The sequence below is a fragment of the Pleurodeles waltl genome, chromosome 4_1 (genome assembly GCF_031143425.1).
Source record: "Pleurodeles waltl isolate 20211129_DDA chromosome 4_1, aPleWal1.hap1.20221129, whole genome shotgun sequence".
Classification (NCBI taxonomy): domain Eukaryota; kingdom Metazoa; phylum Chordata; class Amphibia; order Caudata; family Salamandridae; genus Pleurodeles; species Pleurodeles waltl.
In genome coordinates this window covers 953704000-953730299 of record NC_090442.1, presented here as the reverse complement: position 1 = coordinate 953730299, position 26300 = coordinate 953704000, and the positions used below count along the sequence as shown (strand labels likewise).

The window sequence follows — 26300 nt, the reverse complement described above, 5'->3', positions numbered from 1 at the left end:
TTTAGTGCTATTATTTAACGCCTGGGTCAGGGCAGGTGCTAGGGGACATGTGGGCCATTTTCCTTGGCCAGAGACCATGGAAACAGCCCACAGGTGCCCTTCCCTGTCCCCAGGGACAAACCCCCCCACCCCTACCCACACCAGGAGGTCACCTATGGATGGGGGACCCATCAGAAGGTAAGTCCGGGTAAGTATTTTTTTATTTTTAACAATGCCACTGACTTGGGGCCCCCTGCACCGCACTGGCCCCAATGACCACGCCCAGGGGACATTCACCCCCTGGGCATGGCCATTGGGGTGGTGGGCATGGCGCCTGTCTTTATGAGACAGGAGCCATGTCCATGGGGCTTGTGCGTCAGAAAAAGGCACTACACTGCTTAGAAGCTATTCTTTTTCCTCTAAACAGTGTAGAGCCGCTATTTGGCACACATGCCCCGGTTCCCCCTACGTCTTCCAGGCCCTGTTTGCGTCCTTTACAAGGATGCTAACAGGGCCTTAGCGTCGGCTTGCGCCATTCCATAAATCTGGCGTCCGGCCGGCGTCATGGAATGGCGCTAGCTGGAGCTATACTTTTTGCTGCAAACCTGCGCTAACACAGGTTTGTGGCAAAAAGTATTAATCTTCCCCAAATGTGTGTTCCTTGGAATTCTAAATACAGTGCATATATCAACCCATGAATATTTGCAATCCTAATTACCTGAGAACGTGTTGTCATTATTTGTTACCTATTTAAATGGTTATGGAGTTGAATGAGTCAGCATCTTAGGAAATCTCAGCAAGGCCATCAAACAAGATATCCACTAAACTTAAAGTACATTTAGGTAGCATTAATTAAGTTGACATGGGATCATTCTGAAGTTACAATGGGAGTAGTCATAGATATTATAGGAGGTTCAAGGTTCTTATTTAATTACAGGTAATCCACATCATTTCCTGAAAATTTCTAGAGATAGGGAGAGCCATCTAATGTGGAAAAGGGGAACCTAACAGGTACACCTAGCTTGCACACCGTAGTCAGAGACTAGTATATACATGGTAACTGGTTATGAGCTGATATGTAATTTATCATAAGAAATTGTAGCTCTTTAAGGACTATCGCCAGTTGTTTGGGCTCAGACCTGTGGCTCCAGTGTCTCTCTCTCTCTCTCTCATTCACCCCTTTTCCCCTGGGGCATTCCGATGTCGATCATATGGCTTTAAGTGGGTGGCATGTAACATCTAGGAGTAATTGGGAATAAGGAAATTGGTCAACACTGTGTCACCGTGGGACAAACAGGTTAGTGCTTGACGGTTAGATACAGTACATTTCACCCAATTTGCTTACAAACATAACTGTGGCATAGGGAGGTTATCTGTGCTGCATCTTGTGGCATGCCCATTGTATGCCCCTCTCTTTACAGTCACAGGACATTATGGAGACTGTACTGTGATCCACTATTGTAGGATTGAAACAAACATCATGATGTGTACCACACACACTCAGTCATCGCACAGTGTTTGGAACTACACACCCTTTGGACTGTGCTAGAGGGTCTGAAGCTGAACACACTTTTGCAACATACACACAATCTCAGCATGTGCACACTGTTCCACATTGCAAACTGTAGGTTGTATATGTCTTGCACAGCACACATGTTCTGAATATGGTGTTATCATGCACACATATTTCAGAAAACAAGATGTTGGTTAGGAGTGAGTGTGTCACACAGCAACAGACTTTTGGAACAGGTGTGTGAACCATTAGAATCACTGCAGTGAAACATAGTCATTTTTCAATTAACATTATGCTGCAAACACACATAGGCCCTCATTACGACCCTGGCGGTGAGTGATAAAGTGGCAGTAATACTGCCAACAGGCTGGTAGTAGGTCCTACCAAATTATGACCATAGCGGTAATAACTCCCATAGACAGCCAATGTACCACACCAACCCCCAGGGAGAATTAACACTCACCATGGCAGGAGCCGGCAACAGCCAGGAGGAAGACAACTCGAATCCTGACTTAATCCGGATAGTACTCTGCAGGGGCATCAGTTTGCAAATGGGCAGGCACCTCAGGGGGAGGTGGGGCACCTCAGCCGGATACGGGAACAAGCCCACTGGTTCTGGATGGGGCTCCATGCCCATTGCCCTGTCCTGGGGAGTGCAAGGCCACAGTCTCTGGAGTGGATGACTTTCCCACTGGTTCTGAGGGGGGGGGAGGAACTTGCCCATTGCTCTGTCCTGGGGAGTGCAAGGCCAGGGGCTCTGGAGTGGGTGACTTTCTCCGTGGTTCTGGAGGGGGCAATTCATACAGCAGCCCCTGGAAGGTGGCCTAACTGATGTTCGCTGGCGGTGACGGCTGCAGTGTGTTTGTGGATAGAGGTGCCTCTTGGGCAGCCTGTGCACTTGCTGATGGCTGCAGTGTCGTGGTGGATGTAGGTGCCTCCAGGGCACCCTCTCCAGTTGCTGATGGCTGCAGTGTTGTGGTGGATGGGGGTGCTTCCTGGGCAGCCTCTGCAGTTGCTGATGGCTGCACTTCATCAGAGCTGGCGGTGGGGGCCCGGTGACAGCTGTTGGTGGTGGATGTGTCACCCTGACAGCCTCCGCTGGAGTAGAGGGCTTCGTCTCCTCCATTACATGGGCCGTGGATTCCTTAGCCTAGCTGGCAGGGGTGGATGGCCTCTTCCCCTTTTGGATGGAGGTGCAGGCTCCTTCCTCTTCTTGCATGAAGGTGCAGGCTCCTTCCTCTTCTTGCATGGAGGTGCAGGCTCCTTCCCCTTCTTGAATGGAGGTGCAGGCTCCTTCCCCTTCTTACCTGTAGGTGCAGGCTCCTTCCCCTTCTTCGATGGAGGTGTGATATCCTTACCACCATGAGCAGGTGGTGTTATCACTGTCCCCGTGAACTGTTTGGCTGAGGTGCTGGACTGGGTCTTTGGTACCCTGGTCATACGAGCGGGATGGGGGGAGTGGGAGGGAGAACTCAAGCTGGGCAAGGAAAAGATTTTTAGGGACGGTGGGGTGGGAGGAGGGAGGATTGATGGGAGTGGAGGTTGAGGGAGTGGTTGTAGGAGGTGTATGTATGCTGGACTTGGGTGCATGGGCTGTTTGCTGATGTGAGGTGGATGGCTGTTGGGTGTGTGAGTGCTTACATTTGTGTCCTTTAGGAGGGGGCAGACAGTGTGGGAGAGGACACGGGGATGCATGCATGGTTGTTGTGGAGGTGTCTGCCAATGAGGTGTGTGTTCTGCTTGGTGTGCTGATGCTGGTGGTGGATGCTGATGTAATGCATGCAAGTGTGAGTGTGAACGTGACTGAGAGGGATGTGGAGAAGGAGGAGGATGAGGGGGAGACAATGGAGGGAGTGGATGTTGTTGTGTCTGCAACTGTTTGGTGTTTGCATGAGTGCTTGTAGGATGAAGTGTGGTGCTTGTGATTGCCTGTGCCACTCTTGGGTGCTGTTTTGTGTGTATGCTCATGTGTTTGTGTGCCTGTGATGGGTTGGAGTTGAGGAGAATGGGACTCTGAAGTACTAGTTGGAGGGGGGACAGTAGAAACGGGGACAATGGCCGCCATCAGAGAAGAGGCCAGAGCCTGAATCAATCTCTTTTGGGCCACCAATTCACCGTGAATGCCATCCAGGAATACATTGCATTGATGCATCTGAGATGCCCACCCTCCTGGGTGAGGGGGCATGGGCAGCTCGTTGAGGGGCTGCTGAGAGGGCTGTGCTGGTACGGGGGTGGCAGCTGTACCTGCAGCTGGGGTGGTCACAGAGGTGTCCGCCACCACCAGGGAGCTCCCATTGAAGGAGGTATCGGAGTCTGTGTTGTCTCCTCCTGTCTCCGCCGTGGTGCTCACCTCGGCCCCCGTCACACTGCTGCCATCGGCATCGGTTGTCTCCGCATCCTGGATCCTGTGGGATGCAGCTCCCTCAGTCGCCGGTGCCCCTGCTCCTCCACCAGATGATGCTAATGCACACAAGGACAGAATGACAAAACAAGAAATGGGGAGAGAGACAGAGGATAAACTGTGACTGCATCAACACCACTATTGGCATACACATCACCCTCATACACAGGGAACACGCTTAAGCACTATGCATTGCACTACCAGTGATATGGCGAGTCACTAAGGAAAAATGAGGACCACACACCGCCAACTGGGGCACTCCTGGGACCCACGATGCCCTGGCTGAAATGGACTGCTAAGAAGCTAGATTACCTGTATTTGCCATACACCCATTACCCTTCAGATGACCCACGCTGCAATGTCTGCCCTGGCCTTAGGGGCACCCACTAACACACATCAACTCCCCGAATACCACCCCACCAGCCAAAATATGTAATGATACCCACTGTACTCACCCCTTGTGGCTGCTGTGATTCCCTCAAGCGCCCATCCAGCTCAAGGTAGGCCACCACCAGCATGCAGGCCATCAGGTAGGTCAGGTTCTGACGGGCACCCCTTTCTCGTTGGGAGGCCATCCCAAGCTGGGCCTCCACAGTCTTCCCTGCCCAGCATCTCAGGTCCTCCCACCATTTCCGAATTTGGGTGCCCCACCTGCCAAGACATTCCCGCCACCCCTCCAACCCCCTTACATGATTCTTGCACACACATCTCCATGCATCTTTCCCACATGCATTGTGCCCAAAGTGAACTCACCTGCTGGTCTGGAGCCCCATACAGATGTCCGTACTGGGATAAGAACCCATCCACCAGTCGCTCCAACTCCTCCCAAGTGAAGGCTGGGGCCCTTTCCCCAGTCACATGGGCCATGGTAGGTTCCAGACACAGGTCACAGCAGCACATGCAGTGTAGGGCATCTCCTGTTGAAGGTCAGGAAACAAGTGAGGAATTAGATACAAAATGGTGGTCACGTCTGCAGCGGTGTACACCGTCACCACCGGCATAGATCCCCATTGGCCACTGTACTCCATAGAGCCCCATATTATCCAATGAGGAAATGCACAGCGGTGCAAGACCACCTTCCGCCACAACGCGACAGCCAATGTCTGGAATTACCTCACTTCCACCTGTCCTTACATACAGGACAGGCGGTCACTATTTCAGGGGGGGAAACAGGCATATCGACAATTACTGCGTCACAGATTAGATTTGCACATACTTCACCATTAACACTGTCCCAGTACATAAGTGCACCATGTGGACTGCAGTTGTGGTTTTGTTGTTCCAATTTTGATGGCCTACTCACTCTTGTGTCCCTTAGATACCTACTGCTGCGGAGGAATAGGAGGTAGAGACATACCCCGTGTACAGACCCCTAGTGGACTCAGCTACACTGGAGGACAGGCACATTATCCTCACCTATAGAATGGACATGGCCACAATCACAGAGGTGTTGGAGCCTGACCCGATCTCATCTATCCGTCATCTGACTGAGATCCCCCTTCTTGTGCAAGTGCTATTAGTGCTCCATTTCTTGGCAACAGGTTCTTTCCAAGTGACAGTGGGCTTGGTAGCAGGAATGTCACAGCCAATGTTCTCATTCATGCTGGCAAGAGTGTTGTCTGCCCTGGTAAAACACATGTGCAACTATATTGCTTTCCCCAGGTGGAAAATGTGGCCACTGTGAAGGCCGGATACTATGCAATGGGACATATCGTCAATATTATTGGGGTGTTAAATGGGACACATATTTCATTTGCTCCCACGACGGAATGAACAGGTGTACAGGAATCCTAAGAGTCTCCACTCAATGAATGTGCAGATGGTGTGCCTAGCGGACCAGTACATCTCCCACGTCAATGCTAAGTATTCTGGGTTAGTGAATCATGCCTTTGTTCTGAGGAATAGCAGCATCCCACATGTGATGGCCCAACCACAGAGGCTCAGGGTGTGGCTAATAGGTGAGCCTTGGTCCCCAACCACTGTATGTCAGTGTATGCCTCTGGTGTTAACCCCATTGGTTTGTTTGTGGCTAAATCTTGTCCCTCAATACTAGCAAGTGACTCTGGCTACGCAAACCTATTGTGGCTGCTGACCCCTGTGAGGAATGCCAGGATAAGGGCTGAAGAACGTTATAATGAGGCACATGGGTGAACCAGGCCGATCATCAAGAGGACTTTTGGCCTCCTGAAGCCCAGGTTCAGGTGAGTCCATCTGACAGGTGGATCCCTGTGCTACTCACCCAAGAAGGTCTGCCAGATAATAGTGACATGTTGCATGCTGCACAACCTGGCCCTCAGACGCCATGTACCCTTTCTGCAGGAAGAGGAGACAGGAGATGCCCCTATGGCAGCAGTAGACCCTGATGACAGTGAGGAAAAAGAGGCTGAGGATGAGGATGAGGACAACAGAACATCAGTTATCATTCAGTACTTACAATGACACACCGGTGAGACAGTGCAACTTCCCATTTCTATGACTATTGGTGTTCTCTGTGTGGCTGTGGCATGATGGCATTAACTTTCTTTTACCTCTACTTACTGTCACCTATGGTTTGTTATTTTACAGATCTTGGTGATATAACAACTGTGTACTGAGGTGACGACTATAGCCAGCTACAGATTATTATTTCTATGCTCTCACAATGTACAGTTCATTTGCAATGGATGTAACTGTTTCCATAAATACACATGTTCAACACATGACATACAAGTTGTCAGTGTTTATTGTAGTGCTAAGAAATTTAGGGGAAAGTGTAATGAATGGGGTGATGATGGAGGAAAGTCCAGGGTTTTGTTTCAGTCTGTTTGTAGCAGTGTCCAATGTCAAATGGGCCATAGGAAGAGGAGCAACAGCAGTTCAAAGTGGACAAGATGACTGAGTGGGACACAAGGAGGACAGTCAGGAGAGTCTAATTTCCTCATGGGGTCTTGGCAAGTGTCTCTGGATTCTGTCTGGGTCACAGGGAATGTTTGTGGGGTGACTCTTCTTCTGAAGGGGGAGGGATGCTGGTGGTCTGTGTGCCCTGTGGGTGGGCCACTTCCCCACTAGCGGCAGCGGATGTGGAGGGCTGGCCAATGGACTGGCTAGTGGTAGGGGCCCGCTTTTGTGCTGGCGCCTCCCTCTAGATGTTGCCCATGTCTGCCAGCACCCCTGCTATGGAGATCAGGGTAGTGTTAATGGCCTGCAAGTCCTCCCTGATCCCCTGAAACTGTCCCTCCTGAAGCCGCCTGTTCTCCTGCACGTTGTCAAGTATCTGGGCCATTGTTTCCTGGGAATGTTGGTAGGCTCCCAGGATCTCGGAGAGTGCTTCCTGGAGAGACGGTTCACTGGTCCTGTCCTTCCCCTGGCGCACAACAGTCCTCCCAGTGTCCCTGTTGGCCCATTCCCCTGAATGGTGTGCCCATTGCCACTGACCCCAGGTCCCTGATTGTCTTGGGGGTGAGGTGTGGCCTGGGGTTCCTGTACAGGTGGGCATGCTGCTGATTGACATGTCCTGGGGACAGAGGTGTGGGTACACTGGGTGGGTGCTGTGGTGTTGGATCCAGATTGGGGAGGCTATGTGGTGGTCTGTGACTTGGCTTGGGTGACCGGCTGTCCAGTGGTCCCTGATGGGCAAAGTTGGTTATCTAGATCCAGAAGTCCAGAGTTACTGTCATCACTGGTGGCATCTTCTGTTGGGGAACTGGATAGTTGTGGCACCTCCTCTCCAATGACATTGGCTGGGGTACCTGTGGGGATGTAAGTGATGTATTATGCTTCATGTGTATGACATATTGTACATCCTTGGCTTCCCCTATCATTGGTGTTGCCCTGCACCTTTTGTTTGTGTATGGTGATGTATTGTGGGATTGTTAGTTTCCCTATACTGTGCATGCTTTTGTCATGGGTGTCCATGCAGGGCTGGAAGGGCTGTCCATGCATTGGTATTGCACACAGGGTCTAGCATTGGTGTTAGTCATATGTGTAGGTGCAGTATGGTGGATGGAGTGGAGTGATAGGAGTGAGGGTAAGGGGATGTGATGGCATGCAGGTATGGGGGTTGATAAGTGGTAAATATTGACTTGCCAGTGCCCAGTCCTCCGGCTACTCCAGTGAGTCCCTCAAGATGCAGTATTGCCAAGGCTTGCGCCTCCCATGCTGTGAGCTGTGGGGGAGCAGGTGGGGATCCACCACCAGTCCTCTGTATGGCAAGCTGGTGCCTTGATGCTATGGAACATACCTTTCCCCGTAGGTCGTTCCACCTCTTCCTGATGTCCGTTGTTCTTGGGTGCTGTCCCAGGCCGTTCACCCTGTCCACTATTCTCTGCCATAGCTCCATCTTCCTTACAGTGGATATTTTCTGTACCTGTGCTCCAAACAGCTGTGGATCTACCCTGAACATTTCCTCCACCATGACCCTTAACTCCTCATCAGTGAAACGGGGGTGCCTTTGTGGGGACATGAGTGTTGTGTGGTGTGTGTTGGTGAGAGTGTGTTGAGTAATGTGGTGGGGTGTGTAATGTGGGGTCCGTGACAGATGTATGGGTGTAAGTGGTGTGTGTCTAGTTTTTTAAGCGGTCTTGGTTTCAGTCTGGTGGCAATGATTTGTATTCACAAAGGGTTGTGGGTAATGTGGGTGTGTGTTTTATAGTGCTGTGGGTGGGTGGGTGTGGTATCTGTATTGGTGTCAGGTGTGTATTTTTCGTATTGGCCAATGTAGTGTTGTTTTGTATACGGGTGTCCATTCAGAGCGCTGCACAATGTACCGCCAATGGTTTACCGCCGTTGAATGTCCACTGTGGTGAGTCGTGGGTCATAATGTGATGGGCATTGTTCTGTTGGCGTAAAGGTATGGGTGTTGGTACCGCCACTTTTGCACTGACCTTTGGTCTGTGGATTTGTGTATGTGGCTGTATTCTGTCAGATTGGTGTGTGTGTCATAAGATGACAAATGGATATTCGCCCCGTGGCGGTATGTTGGCGATCTTCAGCGTGGCGGTAAGAGGCATTTACCGCCAATGTCATAATGAGGGCCATAATCTCTGTCTTACTCCTGGCAATGTTAGTAGCAGTACATCTGCACTCAGGGAAGGCTTTTGTGTGCAACTCCTGGTCAAAGGATACTGTATTCCCTAACACAGGCATATATAGTGGCGCATACTCCACTTACATTCCCCCTTAAGATGATACAAGATTTGTAAACCCCTCAACTATGTACTTGTACACTCAGGTCAGAGGTAAACAACTCTTGCCATGTAAAAGTAAGTTCATATCCAAATCCCTACATCTGACCATGAGCAATGAGTTAGTGTCTATGCACATACAGTTTTGTCTGAGTTTTTACATAGTGAAATCACACTCTTGAAATCCCATTATTATTCAGGTGTTCAGATGTTGACATAAAACGTATCCAATTCCATACCTCTCTGGCTAATTACTCACCGTTCAATGTAATCTGCTCATTATGGGACCAATTCATGAAGGTAAACTTAGATGTTTAGTCCAAACTGAGACCAAAAGTCTCAGTTTATGACTTTGGGCATTCACAAAGGTAATTTACGAGTACCAGCTTTAGATTCACACTCACCCAATGATGTAGTATATGTGACAATGTAGCCAGGAACTGCATCACATGTGCTGTGTTTTGAGGACAGCCACACATGCATGTATGCATTCTTTACAAGAGACAACTTTTACATGTTCACATGACACTAGGCCTTTGTCCATGACAACAGCCACGCCTTATATCTGATGGTATCTGCAACAACATTAGTTCATGCAAAATTCTGACATTATGCATGCTACTGCATTAGTGATACACACTGCAATGTAAGGGTTGTATCAAGAATGGTACTTGTTGGTTTGTGTTCCAAACTTCAGTGAGTGCCATCTGTAATACACTTTGCTATTGCAGAACATAGCAAGAATGTTAGCTGAGCAGCTCTGCACTGCTTAAGTGAGTGAGGAAAGTAATGATCAATTTGATTTTAGAAATGTTTCTTGCCTGGCCTGTCCCTTTAATGCACCACACTGCATCACATTGCATTTCTTTTTCGATGGAACCGATTAGTGAGAGGCATGGTTCTATGGTGCTCAATGGGTCTGATGACATGATTGTAACATGTTAAGCCCTAGTTCTAGTAGACGACATGTGGGTGACATGATGTTTAGTGTGACTGTGACGTAAAAGCGTTCACAAAGATTGGATTCAATCATTTATTTTCATGTTGAACATTTATCTTATTTTCAGATTTTTTTGTCCATCAAAGTTCAAGTATGTTATGAAAAACAAATTTGTACTACGTGGTTGTTTTGCAGAGTACCAGCCACTATTTGTTGGATCTCTTTTCCATCATCCTCATCCTCCTTCATTGGGTCCTGCTCATCTGGGACATTTGTTCATACACAATTGTTGCGGACAATGGGACATACAGGGATCATCATACAGACCATGGGGGAGTATAGCAATCTGCCCCCTGAAATGTCTATTCATCTGAACTGTGACTTAGGTTTGCTCCACAATACTGCAGGTCTTGACCAGTGCCACGTTGTACTGTTGTTCTGGCTTAGTCTGAGGATGTGAAATTGTGGTCATGACCCATAGCTTGAGACCATATCCTTGGCCAGCTGAAAGTTAAAAATACATTTCTGTGATTGATTTTTGGTGTATGCTACAGTGACATTCCTGTCTATTTGTGTTATGTGTGCTGAGAAACTCAACACATTTCTTACAGGGTTTCACAATGTGTTATATATTCAGTTGGACATAGGTTTACACATGTCTTTTCCAGTTCTCTGTGGAATAGCATATAACGACCTGACACCTTGGACACTTTTACATCCTGACTTTCATGTTTATCCAGCAGTTTACTGTGATGGGTATTTAGAGATTTTCTTGATCACTCTATTTTATGTGCACTCAGCACATGTGTAAAATCACACATGCATATATCCATGTAAAACCACTGATGGTGTCAGTGGCCTATATGATACTGACACAGCCATTTAATAGTTCATTTACTTCAACATGTGAGTTTGGTGGATATATGTTGCGCGGTTCAAACATATAACATTTATTGTTATCCAATTTATTGTCAGCTTTCAGCTATTGTTTTTGATTGAGAAATTTCCATGGTGCAATCTCATTGACACATATGTCTTGCAATGTGGGCCATTTTATGTGGGACGTAATTATGTTTTTCAAATACCTGTCTACTACAAACCTAGACACAATAAATGTACATGTATGTGTATGAGTCTAACTTGTAGGGGAATCTGCGTTTTGATGCCTTAATGCTGTCATCATTGCTGTGACCACTGAATGTTGACATTGGTACACTGTAATGACTTTAACAGCTTGCATTTTAATCTGTGTTCATGACTGATGTTTGACATTTTTTACTGAATTGTTTTAGAATTTGTGAGTTTCACGTTTTTGTATTGCTAAACATTTCACTTGGATGACTCACACCACAAAACCGGTGCACTATCATGTTGTTTGCATGTTTCAATGTGGCTTAATCCATATGTTTATGTGTGTACCTACACTGTCAGTATGGGTGAGACATGTGTCTGTTTTGTATTGTCTGTGTCACAAAATTACAGAATATTTAAATTTAACCTTTCTGGGGTCCACACTTACATTGACCGTCAAACACAGAATTTGCATATACTTTTTCCAGTGCTGATCCTGTAACTTTGGACAGTATACAAGTATACTTGCATGTGTGACATACTTGTTCACTACAACAGTATTTATTATCATACTATTAGAAATGTGTCCCTTTGACTGATAGCAGGAGTAGGTACACCATTTAGGAGACACTCATCTCACACTTATCTATTGTGTAGCCTTTATACTCATATGGAATTTCTGGTATACACATGGTTTTTGACGTGATTTGTGATTTGTTGACCAGTGCAGATGATGTGGTTCAGTTCTTTCACACAGAGTGGAGTGACACATTACTACTCACAGATGTTATGCAGCTACTGGCATTAACAGATTGGTGTAAGAATGTAAATATGTGAAATCATTAGTTACATGTTGCTGTATGGTGTTTCCACTATGTGCACATGACACTAGGGGGCAGAAATTTTGGAAGGTAGAACATTGCAATGTATCAAGTCACCTATCTACACAGCATAGCGTCACTGAGAAAGGGTACTTTGGAACAGTATTTTGGCTAAAGAGCACTTTCCTGTCCTTTCACTCTGCACTGGCACACAATGGGTTGCCTAGCACAAACAAAGGCGCCCTTGCACCATGATGCAAGGGTGCCTATGTTGCATGCAGACAAGTCTTTGTGCAGGAAGGGGCACATTCTTCACATATATAACCCTTAGAGGCATAATCAACTATGCATGTGTGCCAGGCAAAGCAGCACACATAGGAAGAAGCAGTAACTTCAAGGACTACAGTTTTTTATCCTTCTTAAACATCAGCTGGGGGACACTCTTTTTTGGATGCATTACCAGGTTTCCCTTTTTTGGTATACATGACATACATCAACAACTATGACAGTTTAATGGAAACTAGGGGTGGGCAGTAAACTCTGCTCCGCTCACGGAGTTTTCAGAGTTTTTCCCACTCCACAGTCCTCTTAGAGCATAGAGTTGTTAAAAACTCCACGGGGCAGAGCAGAGTTTTTTTCTTATTCGCGCTTGCTAATGTTAGATTGGCGACTGCGAGCTGGGAAAACTTTACTCCAGGCTGTCAGATTTGTCATGACAGCTTGCATTGAGAAACCTTCCGTTCGTGTTGAGGAAGCTGTAGCTCGAGTAGAAAATCTACTAAAGCGGCAGAAAGAAGCAGCACCCTCTTGCGCTGCACGTGGTTCCACTCGTGCTGATTTTATAGCACTGGACAAACTCCCGGCACTACAAATCAGCACGAACGACACAACCTAATGCACTCAACTACTTGTGGAACTCTGTGTATCGCAGCAGAGTTCTTTTGGTCACATCGCGCTGTTCTGCATAGCGGAACTCTGCCCAGGCCTATTGGAAACATCAATACAATACACATGGGACATCTACCTTAGTGAAGCAACACAGCATTTGGCACAGGATTGGCACAGGACTGCATTATTTCTACCTGTTTTGACATTGGAAACTACCCAAAGGTGCTTTCTGTCCCTTGTTTCACCGGGGAGGAATGATGTTGGGGCCAGCAGTTGGTGGCAGCAGATTTGGTCCAATCTTCTAAAGCAATTCTATATTGGACTCCCTCCTGAGCCTATAAAATTTGATGACCTCATTCTCCCTGAGGTTGATGAGGGAAATGCACTGGCAGAACACACGCTCACTCCTCCTTCGCTGCCTATGTGGTTGTCTCTTTGCTACTTCTAGTTGCAGAATGATGACCTCTGTGGAGTAGTTGAGCTTGCCAAAGTGTTTTGTATGTTCAGGTTTATATAGCACAGCCACATCATCATTTCCTACACATGGGTTACAGAGGCGCAGAATATTTTGGGGCATTTGGGCTTTGAGTGCCGCATCCATACAATGTATCACACATTCCCAAAGCCATAAATATCACTGTGTATGTTTTCTGTGAGTTTTTCGGTGACTGAACCCCTACCTTGCATATATTTATTTTGTGTGGTGCAGCTGGATTAGATGATGTAAATCTAAACAAAATGACACAATTGAGCAAATGCATTGTCTCATGGCCCTCGCCAATGCATGAAATATTTTGCCACAACAGTGACACAAGCATTTAAAAAATATGCTCCTAAGTATTTGCAAAAAAGTACCAATAAGCACATGAATTTCCTTTGATTGACACATGTGGTTAATTATCTTTTTGGGAAATTTGTAAAATGTATAAAAATACATATGACTAAAATGCTGTTGTCTAAAAGGTTTTAAAGCACAAAGATTTTCCTATATGTAATCGTTTAAACAAGTAGTTTTATTTGCATAATGCAGCCGCTGAAAAGAGACACATCAAACCAGTAAAATCAAAAATGAAGTTGTTTGCTTTCTGTTATTGATTACACCAAGCAGTAGCATGACTAATAAAATTCTGATCTAACTGTATTAGTTTCTGTACTGCAATATAATAGAAATATACACTGCAATAATGAAAACAGTTTTAGAACTTAGGTGTACATTAGTAGTGGTCAGCCAAATGCTTTCGTATTTGCTCACCCTAGGAGTTTCCTCATAGCATGGATACCCGTAACTTTGGGTGGGGGGAAGAGATCCAGCACATTATGAGTTAGGCCCTGATGTTCCACTAAGAAATGATGATTTTCTGTGGGAATTAGCATTTCAGGGTCAATTCCCCCTTTAGTCTTCGACCTACTAGTGTGCAGCTATAGAGTCAATGTTTAAAAATGGCAGTTCTCTGCACCAGGCACAGGGGTGCTGCTTGGGATTGCAGATATTTTTTCTGCATGTTCGGTGCTATTGGTGATGATACTTGAGAGTTTCAGCACCCAAAAATGTCTTCAGGGTAGGTCGCTCCCCCTCCTCTGCAGGGCCACCAGTGCTCACCTGCCTTTGCCTGCTGCCTTGCTACCTTGTCCGCTGCTCTCTCCGTATTGCCGTTGTTGCTCCTTGTCTGCCTGCTGACCCCTCTTCCTCCGTGTATCCCGTGTGAGTGCCCATAGCGCCGTTACTGCTATTGTTATTGCTGCCTGTTGACCCCTCTTCCTCCGTGTACCCTGTGTGAGTGCCCCCAGAGCGCCTTCTCTTTTGCCTTGTTTTTCCGCTTTTTCGCCTGTTTTTTTCGTCCTTTCTGGGCCTCGTCGTTTTCTGGCCTTGTCGCCTGTTTTTCCCGCTGCTTCTCCCTAGCCCCGCCTACCCTCCCGCCACCCGCCTCCCAGCTGACCCCTCCTCCCCGGCAACCCATATATGGTGGACCGCGCCCAGCGCCACGACCCCTGGCCCCCACGACCTCCACCCCCCTCGCCTGACCTACGACACCGCCACCCTCACCGCCCTCAACCACGGCCGCACACCAGGCTGCTGCCGCGCCACCCTGAAACGGAACCACGGACCCTTCACCTGCCGCAACTGCCGTTCCACCTGCCTACAAACACACATCGCACCCAACAAGAACGACTCCCCCGGAAACAACCTCAACTGCATCCTGATCAACACCCGATCCGTCCACAGGCACGCCATCGAACTATGGAACCTCATCGACTCAACAAACCCGGACATCGCCTTCCTCACCGAGACCTGGATGAACCCCTCCTCGGCACCTGACATCGCCATAGCCATCCCCGACGGCTACAAAATCATCAGGAAAGACCGCACCAACCGCACCGGAGGAGGCATCGCCATCACCCACAAGAGCTCCATCCGCATCTCGACCTACTCCGACGACTCACTCCCCGATGCCGAACACCTCCACTTCTCAATCCACAGCGATCCCAAAACCACCCTCAGAGGCTCCCTCATATACAGACCACCAGGACCACGCACAAAGTTCAGCGAAGACATTGCAGACTTCGTCAGCCCACACGCACTCCAGTCCACAGACTACATCCTCCTAGGGGACCTCAACTTTCACCTGGAGAACCACACCGACAACAACACCACCACCCTACTGGACAACCTAGCCAACCTCGGACTCAAACAACTGGTCAACACACCTACCCACCTCGCCGGACACACGCTCGACCCCATCTTCTCCTCCAGCAAACACATCTCCTTCAACCACACCACCAAACTCTCCTGGACAGACCACAGCTGTGTCCACTTCAGCTACAAGAAGACCAACGTACACCACCACACCCAGCAACCACCAAGAAGACAGTGGAATCGAATCACCACCGAACAACTCACAGCAACCCTCTCTCAGAACCCACCCACCAGCACTGCAGACCCCAACGAAGCCGCCAACAACCTCACGAGCTGGATCTCAGACTGCGCCAACCTCCTGGCCCCCCTGAAGACCCAAACAAACAAACACAGCCACAAGAAAAACTCCTGGTTCACCCCCACCCTCAAGGACTCCAAAAAAGAATGCCGCACCCTCGAGAAGACCTGGTGCCTCAACCAGACCGACGAGAACATGTCTGCTCTCAAGAACGCCACCCGCAAACACCACCAACTCCTCCGCGCCGCACGAAAATCAGCCTTCCATAACAGACTAGACAACAACGCCCACAACAGCAAGGAACTATTTGGCATCGTCAAAGAGCTCTCCAACCCCGACGCCGAAAACAACTCCATCCCCCCCTCACAGGACCTCTGCGACTCCCTCGCAGCTTTCTTCCACCACAAGATCACCGACATCTACAACAGCTTCACCACAACCAACACGAACCCACCACCGGAACCCGCCAACGACAACACCACCATCGACACCTGGAACCCAACCACCAGCGAGGAAATCACCCGCATCATGAACTCCATCCACTCAGGATCACCATCCGATCCCTGCCCGCATCACGTCTTCAACAAAGCCGACAACATCATCGCACCCCACCTCCGAGACGTCATCAACACATCCTTCACCACCGCCACCTTCCCGGAGAACTGGAAACACGCCGAACTCAACGCCCTCCTAAAGAAACCAACAGCAGACCCCACCGAACTCAAAAACTTCCGGCCCATCTCGCTCCTACCGTTCCCCGCCAAAGTGATTGAGAAAATCGGCAACGCTCAACTCACCACCGCCCTGGAAGCCAACGACTCACTCCACCCCTCACAGTTCGGCTTCAGAGCTAACCACAGCACCGAGACCGCCCTCATCGCAGCCACAGACGACATCAGATCTCTGACCGACAAAGGAGAGACCGTGGCCCTCATACTCCTGGACCTCTCCGCAGCCTTCGACACGGTCTGTCACCGTACCCTGATACGTCGCCTCAGCAACACCGGCATCAGAGGCAAGGCCTTGGATTGGATCATCTCCTTCCTCTCCGAAAGAACTCAGAGAGTCCGCCTCCCCCCCTTCAGATCCACAGCTACGGAGATCATCTGCAGCGTCCCCCAAGGATCCTCCCTCAGCCCCACCCTCTTCAACATCTACATGACCGCCCTGGCGAACATCGCACGAAAACATGGACTCAACCTCATATCCTACGCCGACGACACCCAGCTCATCCTATCCCTCACCAACAACCCTACCGCAGCAAGAACCAGACTACACGAAGGCATGAAGGAAGTAGCGAACTGGATGACAGACAGCCGGCTCAAACTAAACACAGAGAAGACGGAGGTCCTCATCCTCGGCCCTACACCCACTGCCTGGGACGACTCCTGGTGGCCCCCCGCCCTAGGCAGCACTCCCCAACCCACCGACCAAGCACGCAACCTCGGCTTCATCCTGGACTCATCCCTCTCCATGACCAGACAGGTCAACTCGGTGACCTCTGCATGCTTCAACACCCTCCGCATGCTCCGCAAGATCTTCCGCTGGATCCCCACCGACACCAGGAAGACCGTCACCCACGCCCTCGTCACCAGCCGCTTGGACTATGGAAACACTTTGTACGCCGGCATCACCACCAAGCTGCAGAGGAAACTTCAACGAATCCAGAACGCGGCCGCACGACTCATCCTGAACATACCTCGCCACCACCACATCTCCGGACACCTGAAGAAACTCCACTGGCTTCCAGTCAACAAGAGGATCACCTTCAGACTCCTCACCCACGCACACAAGGCCCTGCACAATCTCGGACCAAAACTCATCAACAACCGCGTCTCCTTCTACACTCCTCCTCGCACCCTACGCTCAACCGGACAAGCCCTGGCAGTCGTACCTCGCATCCGCAAAACCACCGCCGGAGGCAAGTCCTTCTCCTACCTAGCAGCGAAGACCTGGAACTCTCTTCCCAGCCACCTTCGCGCCATACAGGACCACCTCTCCTTCAGAAGGCAGCTCAAGACCTGGCTCTTCGAGCACTCCCCCCCCCCAGCTCCTTGAGACCCTCACTGGTGAGTAGCGCGCTTTATAAATGCAAATGATTGATTGTTTGACTGATTCAATGTAAAAACAGTCTGTAATCACTGTCCCATAGAATATGCTCACACCAGATTTCGGAATTGCCAAAAACTACTCAGACCTGGGACTACTGGTCCCTTGCCACAGAGCTTTTCCTGGTTCTGTCAACACCCTGATGACATCTGCCTTCTCTGAGCAGCAGCAAAGTCAGGTGTGGTGTCCTGGGCTTATAATTGTAGGATGTGGAGTTTTTGGAAACACTTGTAATTCCAAGTTGTGGAATTTCGCCCAGAATCATTGCTCAGGGTGAAATACCCCAACACATAATAAGGACATATATATGACTATACTGCTGCACCACATCAAGGGGAAGGCTGGCAAGGCTGCAGACTTAGTGCCAGCACAACCTGAACAAAGAAGGTCTTACATCATTCAAATAGCAAAATACACAATATTGGCCCCTTTTAAAATATGTTGAATGGGGAAAACATATGTGGAGGAGAGTCCTCCAGGACCATAGCCCATGTAGCAATTCTAATGACAAGAGGCACAATTTCCATTACATACTACACCTTAATTTATTTTTAAAAAATCATTACAATCAACAGTTATGTTTTAATAATGTTTCCTCCCATCTGATCTTCCATGAGTTAAACATTCCAACACTAACATGTTGTTTTCACTTTTTATAACATGAATAATGACTTTAGTTCATGTTTGAAAGACAGAAGCATTGTATTGTGGCTCTGCCAGCTAGTGGCTCTAAACCAAGTCAATTTGAAATGAGTTGTTTATATTTAAACTGCAAAAAGTTGATGGTCCTCCTTTATGCCGACATTGAGAGAACTACAGCACACAGGGGCATATTTATACTTTGTTTGTGCCATTTCAGCGTCATATTTTTTTACGTTAAAATGGTGCAAAGTTAACTCCATATTTATATTTTGACACTAGACCCATCTACAGTAAAAATATTGGAGTTTGCGTCATTTTTTGGATGCCTGAACACACCTTGCATCACTGAGATGCAAGGTAGGCGTTCCCATCCCAAAAATTATGCTATAGCCATAGCCCCATATTTATCCCCCTGTGCTAAAATGACGCACTGGTGGGATGTGTAGCTAAATTATGACCCTAAGGTTGTTTAATGTCATTTAATGCCTGGGTGAGATCAGGCGTTAAGGTGCCCGTGGACCCATTTCCATGGCCAAACACCATGGAATGGCCCACAGGTGCCCACCCCAAGCCCCAGGAACACCCCCACCCACACCAGAGAGACACCAGAGGATAGGGGACCCCATCCTAGGTAAGTAGGGTAAGTATGGGCAAGTATCATAGGAATTTATTTTCATAAAGTGCCATTGGGGGGCCTAACATGGGGTCCCCTGCATTGCATTGGGTGTAATGGCCATGCCCAGGGGACACTGGTCCTCTGTGCTGGCCCTTTGGGTGGTGAGCATGCAGTAGCATCACTAATCAAATTCTGATCTAACTATATTAGTTTCTGTACTGCAATATAATAGAATATACACTGTAATAATGAAAACAGTTTTAGAACTTAGGTCTACATTAGTAGTGGTCAGCCAAATGCTTTCATATTTACTCACCCTAGGAGTTTCCTCATAGCATGGATACCCGTAACTTTGGGTGGGGGGAAGAGATCCAGCACATTATGAGTTAGGCCCTGATGTTCCACTAAGAAATGATGATTTTTGGGAGGGAATTAGCATTTCAGGGTCAATTCCCCCTTTAGTCTTCGACCTACTGGTGTGCAGCTATAGAATCAATGTTAAAAAATTACAGTTCTCCGCACCAGGCACAGGGGTGCTGCTTGGGATTGCAGATATTTTTTCTGCATGTTTGGTGCTATTGGTGATGAGACTTGAGAGTTTCAGCACCCAAAAATGTCTTCAATGTAAAAACAGTCTGTAATCACTGTCCCATAGAATATGCTCACACCAGATTCCGGAATTGCTAAAAACTACTCAGACCTGGACTACTGGTCCCTTGCCACAGAGCTTTTCCTGGTTCTGTCAAAACCCTGCTGACATCTGCCTGCTCTGAGCAGCAGCAAAGTCAGGTGTGGGGTCCTGGGCCTTTAATGATAGGGTGTGGAGTTTTTGGAAACACTTGTAATTCCAAGTTATGGAATTTCACCCAGAACCATTGCTCAGGGTGAAATACCCGAACACATAATAAGGACATATATATGACTATACTGCTGCACCACAAAAGGATGATGGATGGAGTGCTAAACAATGCAAACACTCACCCCCAGTCACAGATCTAGGTTTAATCCATCATTCTTTTGCTCACCATGCCACCCTAGTTTGGACCCAGCCATATGCAAATCAGTCTTGACCCTGTTCCTCATGGGAACAGTCCAGCCCGAACTGCCAAGCCAGGTCCTCCCTGGACTGGAAACAAGCAGCCTGGGACTGGTTTCAGGGTTTCACCCTTCATCAGCCAGGCTAGCTTGAATCCAGTGGCACAGTGAGCAAGGGACCCACGTCTGGGCATACCCTTCCCACTTAGGGCAACCTTAGCAATACAAAAGGATGATGGAAGGCGTGCTGAACAATGCAAACACTCACCCCAAGTCACAGATCTAGGTTTAATCCATCGTTCTTTTGCTCACCATTCTACCCTAGTTTGGACCCAGCCATATGCAAATCAGTCTTGACCATGTTCCTCATGGGAACAGTCTAGCCCAGACTGCCAGGCCAGGTCATCCCTGACCCGGAGACAAGCATCCTGGGACTGGTTTCAGGGTTTCACCCTTCATCAGCCAGGCTAGCTTGAATCCAGTGGCACAGTGAGCAAGGGACCCACGTCTGGGCATACCCTTCCCACTTAGGGCAACTTTAGCAATACAAATGGATGATGGACAGTGTGCTGAACAATGCAAACACTCACCCCAAGTCACAGATCTAGGTTTAATCCATCGTTCTTTTGCTCACCATGCTACCCTAGTTTGTACCCAGCCATATGCAAATCAGTCTTGACCCTGTTCCTCATGTGAACAGTCCAGCCCGAACTGCAAAGCCAGGTCCTCCCTGGACCGGAAAAAAGCATCCTGGGACCGGTTTCAGGGTTTCACCCTTCATCAGCCAGGCTAGCTTGAATCCAGTGGCACAGTGAGCAAGGGACCCATGTCTGGGCATGCCCTTCCCACTTAGGGCAACTTATAGTGCTGCACCACATCAAGGGGGAGGCTGGCAAGGCTGCAGACTTAGTGCCAGCACAACCTGAACAGAGAAGGTCTTACATCATTCAAATAGCAAAATACACAATATTGGCCCCTTTTAAAATGTGTTGAATGGGGAAACCATGTGTGGAGGAGAGTCCTCCAGGACCATAGCCCATGTATCAATTCTAATGACAAGAGGCACAATTTCCATTACATACCACACCTTAAATTATTTTTTAAAAATCATTACTATCAACAGTTACGTTTTAATAATGTTTCCTCCCATCTGATCTTCAATGAGTTAAATATTCCAACACTAACATGTTGTTTTCACTTTTTATAACATGAATAATGACTTTAGTTCATGTTTGAAAGACAGAAGCATTGTATTGTGGCTCTGCCAGCTAGTGGCTCTAAACCAAGTCAATTTGAAATGAGTTGTTTATATTTAAACTGCAAAAAGTTGATGGTCCTCCTTTATGCCGACATTGAGAGAACTACAGCACACAGGGGCATATTTATACTTTGTTTGTGCCATTTTAGCATCATATTTTTACGTTAAAATGGTGCAAAGTTAACTCCATATTTATATTTTGACACTAGACCCATCTACAGTAAAAATATTGGAGTTTGCGTCATTTTTTGGATGCCTGAACACACCTTGCATCACTGAAATGCAAGGTAGGCGTTCCCATCCAAAAAATGATGCTATAGCCATAGCCCCATATTTATCCCCCTGTGCTAAAATGACATATCAGACATAAAGAGGTGGAGTGGGGAAGGAAAGAAGAGGAAGGGTGAGAATAAGTACAGTATTGTTGATTGCCAGTTATGTTTTTTTTTGTTTGTTTTCTTTTGGTTACACTATTTTTTAAGGAGTGGCATTCTTATGTTCATTTTGTTGAGTTGTTGAGCAGGAATCCTGTGACATAAAGACCCCAGAGAAGGTGGATTATAGGCAGTTCAGGTCCGCACAGAGAAAGTGAGATATTCATGAAGTCACAGGGAGAGAACTAAGGTTAAGGAACAGACTTGTCCTACGGCCGGTATAGCAGAAGAAAGAGGCAAGAACAAGAGAGGCAGGTCAAGAGAAAGAATGAAACGCAGAAAGTAGACAGAAAGAAATAAAAAACAAAAAAACAACATACAAAGAAAAGCCGAGATACCCAGAGACGAAAGCAGGAAGAGAGAGAGAGTGACCAAGAGAGACAAAGGAATCAAGAAACTAAAGGAGAAGACAGAAGGAGAAAGAGTAGGAAGGCAGGGCTCAAATCCCAAACAGAGGGGAAACATTAGAGAGAGAAAGAAAGGAAATAGAAGGAATAATAAGACAAAAGACAAATACATACTAGACCACTTACCACTGTTTGTCTTCGTTCTCTTTCCACATGCGCTTCCTCTGAGCCCACCTGTAAAGAGAAGACGGCGAGAGGTGAACCAGAAGAGTAGCGGCTGACTACCCCAACAAACCAAGAATCACCTTAAAAACTCCAAAAATAAAAACTACGTACCATCTGACCACGGGCTTATTGTTATCATTGCGCCACCCTATTACAGTGGTGTCAGAATTGGGATAACTCTTCTTAGGAAGACCCCACAACGTAAGGGAACGCAATGGAAGAAAAACCCACCCTGCCTGACATGATAGCCCAGCTACAAGAAGGACAACAGCACTTCCAATTGGTATGGGAGGAGCAGCTGAAGGAAGCAAAGGAGGAAAGGGAAGCACTGCAGACAGCCCTGAAGAGTCAGGCCACAATCATAGCAAACAATTAATTGGTCCATGAAACTGTCTTGGGAAAATTGACTGAAACCATAGCCCAGACTAAGGTACAGCCTAACGTTCCAAGCAGTGTTCTCCAAAAATATCAGGACAATGAGGACCCTGATTCTTTTTTCACTAATTTTGAGCGAGTGGCAAGCTCTGCCAATTGGCCGACAGACAAATGGGGACAGTATATAGCCCCTCTTCTAACGGGCCATCTCCAGGTGGCATATCAGGCAGTCAATCTTGGAGGCGTAACCCCCTACAATGAAATTAAAAAGGCAGTCCTGGAACGGATTGGCCTGGATCAAGAGAGTTACAGAGTCAGGTTTCGTCAGACTAAATGGATGTCCCAAGAAAACCCGTGCACCTTATATTATCGGTATATCACACAGGAGGAAAATGGCTCCACCCCTCTGAGACCACTAAGGATGAGATGTTTGATGCTATCATTTTAGAACAATACCTGGATGCCCTCCCAGTCACCACTTGCAATTGGGCCAGACAGCACCCTGGTCTCACGAATCGTACACAATTGATCTAGCTTGTGCCTTCCATCGGGCACGCGAGTTTCGAGGGGCTCATCCAAAATCCACTTCCTCGACCCCGCGAGTGCCAGTTTCTAAACCTGCCTACCCCCACCAAACAGCCGGCCCCAGTACTGCGAGAGCTACCACATCTCATCCTTCCCCTACCATAGAGATCATGACAGGACTGCAATGTTTCCATTGCTCCGAGTGGGGTCATATTGCATGACATTGCCCATTAAAAAAGGAAACGGAAGAGCCAATGGAGATTGGCATGATGAAGGGTCGGGTAATGTGGTCAGGACATACCAAGATCAAATATACCACTAGAATGAGCCTTAATCAAGAAGAGAGGAATGTGCTTATAGACTCCCGGTGTAGCCAGAGTGTAGTGAAACGAGACCATGTGCGGCCTGACCAGTGGATCCCTCATACCCAAGTCCTTATAACATGTGTCCATGGAGACCAGAAGTCTTATCCCGTAGTGACGGTCTCCATAAATTGGATAGGACAAGAAGAATGACTCTCCGTGCGGGTTATTCCAGACCTCGGTGAGGACATGATTATAGGAACCGACTATGATGCTTTTGCTTACTTACTGGCTAATGCCACTCAGGACCATATGAACGATGCACGGTGGAAGGAAGCCCCTTTTGTTTCCACCAAAATTGAGGGGCCAAGAACGATGCATGGTGGAAGGAAGCCCCTTTTGTTTCCACCAAAATTGAGGGGCCAAATGTCCGAAGGAAACTCAGAAAAAGAAGAAACGCGAACAGAAGCAGGGATATCGGAAAAATAGGTATGGTCCTACAATCTCGGTCTCTACCGATCCAAAGGCTATAATGTCTGTAGCAGGTAGCTTTCGACAAGCCCAAAGAGAGGATGCAACTCTGAAAAACGCATGGCAAAGTGCATTAGCCACGGATGGGCCCTCGAAAGGTCCAATGTTCACCATTACAAATGACTTGTTGTATAGAGAATTTCAAAACTCTCCAGGTAAAACACCTCAGTTAGTAGTGCCCCAAACCTATCCAGAGCAGGTTCTCCACCTGGCACACGGAGATAACGGGGAAGGTCACTTAGGGAGGGAGAGAAAAGAGGCAGCTATTCTCTAAAGGTTCTATTGGTCAGGCATCTACGGGGACATTATAAAACATTGCCAGTTTTGTCCAAAATGTCAACTAATAAACCTGTCACTCGACCGTACTGTCCCTTTACAACCTTTACCCATAATAGAAGTACCTTTTTCTCGGGTAGGACTGGACTTAGTTGGACAGCTTTCCCCGTCCGTAAAGGGACACCAGTATTTGTTGGTGTTAGTTGGTTATGCTACGAGGTACCCGAAGGCCATACCAATAGCCAGTATGAACACTAAAACCATAGCACAGGCCATGATTGAATTTTTTTCACAGGTGGGTTTCCCCAAAGAAATTCTTATGGATCAGGGAACCCCCTTTATGTCCAGACTCATGACTGAAATATGTCATACCCTTGGGGTGAAACAAATAACTTCGTATACCATCCCCACACAGATGGTACAGTAGAACGCTATAAAAAGACTATTAAGACCTTACTGAGGAAAGTCATAAGTGACTCAGGAAGAGATTGGGAAAAGAAATTGCCCCTAGTCCTCTACGCATTGCAAACCCACATACAGTCTTTGACAGGGCATAGCCCTTTGAATTTTTGTTTGGCAGACAGCCACATACCTTACTTGAAATGATGGCTGAACAGTGGGAGGAGTCTGAGGATGAGGAAAAGGACATTCTTTCATATACCAAAGACCTTAGAGCAAACTTACATACTATTTGGGAGGAGGCTCACAAAACCTTGAGGGACGCTCAAGCAAAACAAAAATCCTATTACGACACCTATAGTACACCCCGCAACCTGACTGTAGGGGGGTAAGGTGTTGGTACTCTTACCCAATGGTGAAAATAAACTTTTGGCCCGATGGCAAGGTCCATATACGGTCTTAGAACAAGTCAATCCTACCACATACAAAATCGAGATACCCATTGGGACTGGTAGGGAACAAATATATCATATTATCTTACTTAAAAAATGGTATGAGAATACTGAGACACATACAGCGTTATGCGTAACCACCGAAGGTGAACATGAGATTCTGATGTATCCCACAAAGATAAACACCCAGACCGATACACTGATACCCCAATTGAACAACTCCTTATCCCAAAAACAAAATAAACAACTAGAACACTTAGGCCCTCATTACAACCGCCGCTTTCCGCCGTGCATACCGCTGTGGCCGCGAAATTCCGCTACAGGTATTACGACCCACAGCTCGGAATCTGCCACAATACAGACACCTACACAACTCCGCCACACCAAAGGTCAGTGATAAACTGGCGATACCAAAACTGACACAGTCACCCCAACAGGAATACACCCACACTATCATGACCCATGAATCAACGCAGCGGTCTTTCAACCACGGTAATCCATTGGCGGTACACACCGCCGCTCTCAGAATACACACACATTTACAAAACACAACCACATTGGACAATTCGAAATACACACACCAGATACACATACACATACCACTCCCACACACCCAATCCAATATAAAACACACACTCACATCACCCACAAACCCTTACTACCAAAATTTTGAAAGAAGGTCAGAGAGAGAGAGACTACTTAAACCAACACCAGCATCCACAGACACACAACACCATCACTTACACAACATCCATGAACCTCAAACAACACACACCAACACATCCCCTCACACATCACAACAGACACCACCTCACACATCACCCACACCACATCATGGCACCCCAAAGACACCCCAGGTTCTCTGAGGAGGAGCTCAGGGTCATGGTGGAGGAAATCGTCCGGGTAGAGCCACAGCTATTTGGATCACAGTTGCAGCAGACATCCATTGCACGGAAGATGGAGCTATGGCGCAGAATTGTTGACAGGGTCAACGCAGTGGGACAGCATCCAAGAACACGGGATGACATGAGGAAGAGGTGGAACGACCTACGGGGGAAGGTACGTT

The 26300-nt window shown here is 47.6% G+C and overlaps 1 long non-coding RNA gene across 6 annotated transcripts in view; it reads right to left on the bottom strand.

Moving 5' to 3' along the window:
- LOC138288288 (uncharacterized) overlaps positions 1–26300 on the bottom strand; it is a 421935-nt gene that overhangs the window by 373213 nt on the left and 22422 nt on the right. For all 6 annotated transcript variants that reach the window (XR_011202370.1, XR_011202367.1, XR_011202371.1 and 3 more), the window contains exon 3: positions 22336–22383. This is a non-coding gene — a long non-coding RNA (uncharacterized lncRNA). The remainder of the gene's footprint in view (positions 1–22335; positions 22384–26300) is intronic.